Genomic DNA, 6,563 nt, shown 5'->3' with positions numbered 1-6,563 from the left:
ATTTTCTTAATCCAGTATACTGTTGATGGGCACTTAGGTTGATTCCATGTCTTTACTATTGTGAATAGTGCTATGATGAACATCTGTGTGCATGTGCCTTTATGGTATAATGATTTATATTCCTTGGAGTATGTATGCAATTATGGGATTGCTAGGTTGAATGGTAATTCTGCTTTGAGTTCTTTGAGAAATTGCCAAACTGCTGCCCACAATGGCTGAACTAATTTACATTCCCAACAGCAGTGTATAAGTGTTCCCTTTTCTCTGCAACCTCACCAGCATCTGTTATTTTTTGACTTTGTAATGATAGCCATTCTGACTGGTGTGAGATGGTGTTTCATTGTGGTTTTGATTTGCATTTCTCTAAAGATTAGTGATTGGCATTTTTTTTATGTGATTGTCTGCCGCATGTGTGTTTTCTTTTGAAAAGTGTCTGTTCATGTCCTTTGCCCACTTTTTAACAGGGTTGTTTGGTTTTTGCTTCTTGATTTGTTTAAGCTCCTTATAGATTCTGAATATTAGACCTTTGTTGGATGCATAGTTTGCAAATATTTTCTCCCATTGTGTAGGTTGTCTGTTTATTCTGTCTTTTGCTGTATGGAAGCTCTTTAGTTTAATTAGGTCTCATTTGTCAATTTGTTTGTTGTGGCAGTTGCTTTCAGCATCTTTGTTATGAAATCCTTGCCAGGTCCCTTGTCCAGAATAGTATTTCCTAGGTTATCTTCCAGGTTTTTATAGTTTTAGGTTTTAGATTTAAGTCTTTAATCTAATTTCAGTTGCATTTTGTATATGGTGTAAGAAGTGGGTCCAGTTTCAATCTTGTGCACATCAACTAACAGTCTTAAGATGTGGACTTGATCATTCAATATAGTAGATGTGGAAAATGTAATAAAACATTTGACTAGGTCTCAAATCTAGAAGAGTTTATCTCCTTCTGGTACACTAGGCTGTAACTTGTAATTACACTACATACTCTGTTGAGAATTCACTGTTGCCATACTCTGCACTGTTTTATGTGCATTATCTCATTTAATGTTCAAATAAGCCCTATGGTGCAGTTACAATTATTCCTCATCATTTTCTAGATGATAAACCTGAGCCTTAGAAAATAAAATTAGTATTCCTAAGGTCTCACAGCTAGTGAAAAAGAGAGCAAGATCTTTTAACCAGTCTTTGACTGCATCTTTTATTCTCATCCACTAGACTATGCCATTGTCACTACTTTATCTGTACTTGCAAATAGAGTTTATATAGGTTGTTATTAATAATAGAGTGGGCATGTGGACACTGAGAAGCAATAGGAGGTTAAGTGGATGATAGTGCATGACTATTGAGATTCAGCCTCGAGAAAGTCAGTCAGATTCCCCAGAGTGCTGAGGCTCCTACGTGTCTGGTAGGGTGGAGAGACGTGTGGTTAAAGGGGTGAGCTGAACAAGGGCCTGAATTTTCCAGTGAGTTCTATTCTGTTTCCTCATGTTGTTTATTTGAGGGCTGTCAAAGATGTACAACACTTTATGCAGCAGAGAGGAATTAAAGCAGACCTTGCCTGTGCACATACTTCCAAAATAAAAAAACAAAATTTCTCCCTTATCCAACCTTTTAAGTATGCCAATGAAGTCTTTGCAGAGCTTTTCCAATGAGAGTATCCTAGATACTTGGGGTCATGGCATTACATTTACATTAGGGAGACAGAAGCTGCAATCTAAACAAAGTAAACAAGTCTGCTAGTGCTTGCCTCTTAAACTAGCCAGGTAGTAGGGTATTTGAGAGTTTAGATAGCCATGCATGTTATATAGGCAGGAAGCAGACAAATGTCAGTAGTACTAAGAGTGGTCTGAAAATGTTGACTTAATAAATTCAGACAATCTCCTGTGAAATTTTCAAATATCCTCAAATATGGATCATTCCTCTTCCCACCCGCAATGGCTGAATCACCATCTAACACAGAGTAGAAAAGTCATAAATAATGCCCCCAAAATGTACATTTCTCTTGATATACCTTATAGTTTGTGATGAAATAATGTAAAGTAGTGAGAGAGAAGCCTCGTCTTTTTGGGGTTTCCTATATAAGGAAATGAGACTGTGCCCTACAATGTTTGCTCAAGGGCTTATGAGGACCAAGAGCCTATTTGGAAAGAAAAGACAATGGTGGCAGGGTTTTTAGAAATATCATATAGTGAATACATGTAAGTCTGACAATGCTAACTTCTTTAAAATTTTATTTCATGACTTTTTGGAATACTAGTGTTTTTTTGTTGCATGGATGAATTGTATAGTGGTGAAGTCTGAGATTTTAGTGCAACTATCACTCGAGTAATGTACATTGTACCTAATATGCAGTTTCTTATCCCTTGGGCCCCATACTCACCCTCTCCCTTCTGGGTCTTCATAGTCTTTTTTTCTTTTTTGAGATGGAATTTTACTCTTATTGCCCAGGCTGGAGTGCAATGGTGCAATCTCGGCTCACTGCAACCTCTGCCTCCAGGGTTCAAGCGATTCTCCTGCCTCAGCCTCACGAGTAGCTGAGATTACAGGTGCCAGCCACCGTGGCCAGCTAATTTTTTGTATTTTTAGTAGAAACAGTGTTTCACCATGTTGGCCAGGCTGGTCTCGAACTCCTGGCCTCAAGTAATCTGCCCACCTGGGCCTCCCAAAGTACTGGGATTACAAGCATGGGCCACCACACCCGGCCCTCCATAGTCTATTATATCACTCTGTATGCTTTGTGTACCCATAGCTTAGCTACCACTTACAAGTGAGAACATACGATATTTGATTTTCCATTCGTGAGTTACTTCACTTAGAATTATAGCCTCCGGCTCTATCCAAATTGCTGCAAAAGACATTATTTCATTCTAATTGAAAGCTGAGTAGTACTCCATGTTGTATATGTACTCATATTCTTTATCCACTCATTGGTCGATGGGCACTTAGGTTGATTCTGAATTTTCCAGTGAGTTCTATTCTGCAATTGTGAATTGTGCTTTGCACCACCCTAATACATGCAGGTATGGTTTGATATAATGACTTCTTTTCTTTTGGGTAGATACTCAGTAGCGGGATTGCTGAATCAAATGGTAGATCTACTTTTAGTTCTTTAAGCTATCTCCAAACCATTTCCCAAAGAAGTTGCACTAATTTACATTCCCATCAGAGGTGTTTAAATGTCCTCTTTTCACCACATCCATGCCACCATCTATTGTTTTTTGACTTGCTAATAATGGCCCATCTTGTAGGAGTAAGATGGTATTTCATTGCAGTTTTAATTTGCATTTCGCAGTGACGTTGAGCATTGTTTCATATGTCTGCTTGCCATTTGTATATCTTCTTTTGAGAAATGTCTATGTCATTTGTCCGCTTTTGAGTGGGATTATTTGTTTTCTTCTTGCTGATTTGTTTGAGTTCCTTGTGAATTGTGGGTATCAGTCCTTGGTTGGATGCATATTTTACAAATATTTTCTTCCATCCTGTGGGTTGTCAGTTTACTCTGATGATTATTATTTTTGCTCTACAGATGCTTTTTTGGTGTAACTATGTCCCATTTACTTATTTTCATTTTTGTTACATTTGATTTTGGGGCCTTAGTCATTAATTTTTGCCTAGGCCAATGTTCAGAAGAGTTTTTCCTAGGTTATCCTCTAGAATTTTTATGGTTTCAGGTTTTAGAATAAGTCTTTGACCAATCTTCAGTTGATTTTTGTATAAGGTGAGAGATAAAGATCCAGTTTCATTATTCTACATGTGGCTAGCTAGTTTTCCCAGCACCACTGATTAAATAGGGTGTTCTTTCCCTAGTTTATGTTTTTGTATGCTTTGTCAAAGGTCAGTTGGTCTTAAGTATTTGGTTTTATTTCTGTGTTCTCTATTCTATTCCATTGGTCTTTGTGCCTGCTTTTATACCAGTACCATGCTGTTTTGAAACTATAGCCTTATAGTATAATTTAAAGTCTGGTAATCCAGATTTGTTCTTTTTGCTTAGGATTGCTTTAGGCATTTGGGCTCTTTTTTTGGTTCCCTATGAATTTTAGGACTTTTTTTAATTCTGTAAAAATGATGTTGGTATTTTTGATAGTAATTGCATTGAATCTATAGATTGCTTTGGGCTACGTGGTCATTTTCATGATATTGATTATTCCAATCCATGAGCATGGGATGTGTTCCTATTTATGTCACTTATGATTTCTTTTAGCAGTGTTTCGTAGTTCTCTTTGTTGAGATATTTCACTTACTTGGTTAAGTATAATCTTAGGGTTTTTTTTGTTGTTGTTTTTGTAACTGTTGTAAAAGGGATTGAGTTCTTAATTTGATTCTCAGTTTTGTGGTTATTGGTGTATAGCCATGCTACTAATTTGTGTACAATGATTTTGTAACCTGACACTTTACTGAATTTGTTTATCAAATCTAGGAGTCTTTTGGAGAAGTCCTTAGAGTTTCCTAGGCATATGATCATATCATCGGCACACAGCAATACTTTGACCTCCTCTTTTCCAATTTGGATGTCCTTTGTTTGTTTTTGTTGCCTGATTGTTCTGGGTAGGACTTCCAGTACTACATTGAATAGAACTGGTGGCATTGGGCATCATTGTCTTGTTCCTGTACTCAGGGGGAATGCCTTCAACTTTTCCCCATTCATTGTGATGTTGGCTGTGGCTTTATCACAAATGGCTTTTATTGTTTTGAGGTAAGTTCCTTCTATGCCTAGTTTATCGAGTGTTTTTATCATAAAGGGATGCTGGGTTTCATTGAATGCTTTTTCTTCATCTATTGAAATAATTCTTGTTATGTACCATATCACATTTATTGACTTGAGTGTGATAAAACATTCTTGAATTCCTGGAGTGAAACCCTTTTGATTATAGTGTATTATAATCATTTTGATGTGCTATGGGATTGAGTTAGGTGGTATTTTGTTGAGGATTTTTGCATCTATGTTCATTAGGGATATTGGTCTGTTGTTTTTTTTTTTAAAACATCCTTTCTTGATTTTAGTAACAGGGTGATAATGGTTTCATAGAATAAGTTAGGGAGGATTCTCTTTTTCTCAGTCTTTTGGAGTAATGTCAGTATAATTGGCACCAATTCTTCTTTCAAAGTCTGGAAGCATCAGCTATGAATCCCTCTGTCCCTGGGCTTTTTTTTGTTGACATTTTTAAAATTACTAATTCAATCTCATTGCTTGTTATTAGTGTGTTCAGGGTATCTATTTCTTCCTGGTTTAATCTAGGAGGGTTGTATGGTTCCAGAAATTTACCTATTTCCTCTAGATTTTCTAGTTTATGTGCACTGAGGTGCTCACAGTCGTATCAAATGATCTTTTTATTTCTGTAATATCAGTTGTAATGTCTCCAGTTTCATTTCTAATTGTCCTCTGTCTTCTTTTCTTGGCTAATACAACTAATGGTCTGTCAATTTTGCATATCTTTTCAAAGAAGTAGCTATTTGTTTCATTCATGTTTTGTATTTTTTTGTTTCAATTTCATTTAGCTCTGCTCTGATCTTTTTCATTTCTTTTATTCTTCTAGCTTTAGGTTTAGTTTGTTCTAGATTGTAGTGTAAGTCCATGTTTTCCTTGTTGATTTTCTGTCTCGATGATCTTCTAGTGCTGTCAGTGGAGTATTGAAGCACCCCACTATTATTGTGTTGGTATCTATCACATTTTTTGGGTCTAGTAGTAAATGTTTTATGAATCTGGGAGCTCCAGTGCTAGATGCATATACATTTATGATTGTGATATCATCTTGCTGGATTGATCCTTATATTATTGTATAATGACGTTCTTTGTCTTTTTTTTTTTTACTGTTGTTTCAAAGTGACTAGCTATTCCTGCTCACTTTTGGTTTCCATTGGTGTGGAATATCTTTTTCCACTCCTTTACTTGAGTTTATTTGAATCCTTACATCTTAGGTAAGTATCTTAAGACAGCAGATATTTGATTTTTTATCCATTCTGACAATCTGTATCTTTTAAGTGGAGTATTTAGGCCATTTACAATCAATGTTAATATTTAGACGTGAGGTATTGTTCCAGTCATCATGTTGTTACCTAGATACTTTGTTTTTACATTGTGTTATGGTTTTATAGGCCCTGTAAGTTTTATTATATTAAGAGGTTCTATTCTGGTGCCAATCAACCTTTTGTTTCAGTATTTAGAACTCTTTTTAGCATTTCTTGGAGGGCTGGTAGTGTCTGGTAGCAAAAAATTCCATCAGCATTTTTTTTTCTCTGAAAATGACTTTGTTTCTCCTTCATTTATGAAACGTATTTTTGCTGAATACAAAATTCTTGGCTGACAGTTATTTTATTTAAGGAAGCTAAAGATAGGACTCCAGTCTCTTCTGGCTTATAATTCTGGTGAGAAGTGTGCTGTTAGTCTGATAGATTTTTCTTCATAAGTTACCTTGTGCTTCTGTCTCATTGCTCTCATAATTCTTTCCTTCATGTTGACTTTAGATAGCCTGATGACTATATGACTTGGTGAAGTCCCTTTTATGCAAATCTCTCAGGAGTTCTTTGAGTTTCTTGTATTTGGATATCTAAATTTCTAGCAAGGCAAGGAAAATTTT

The sequence above is a fragment of the Hylobates moloch genome, unplaced genomic scaffold, assembly GCF_009828535.3.
Source record: "Hylobates moloch isolate HMO894 unplaced genomic scaffold, HMol_V3 SCAFFOLD_49, whole genome shotgun sequence".
Taxonomy (NCBI): Eukaryota; Metazoa; Chordata; class Mammalia; order Primates; family Hylobatidae; genus Hylobates; species Hylobates moloch.
Note: the sequence above shows the minus strand (reverse complement) of the source record.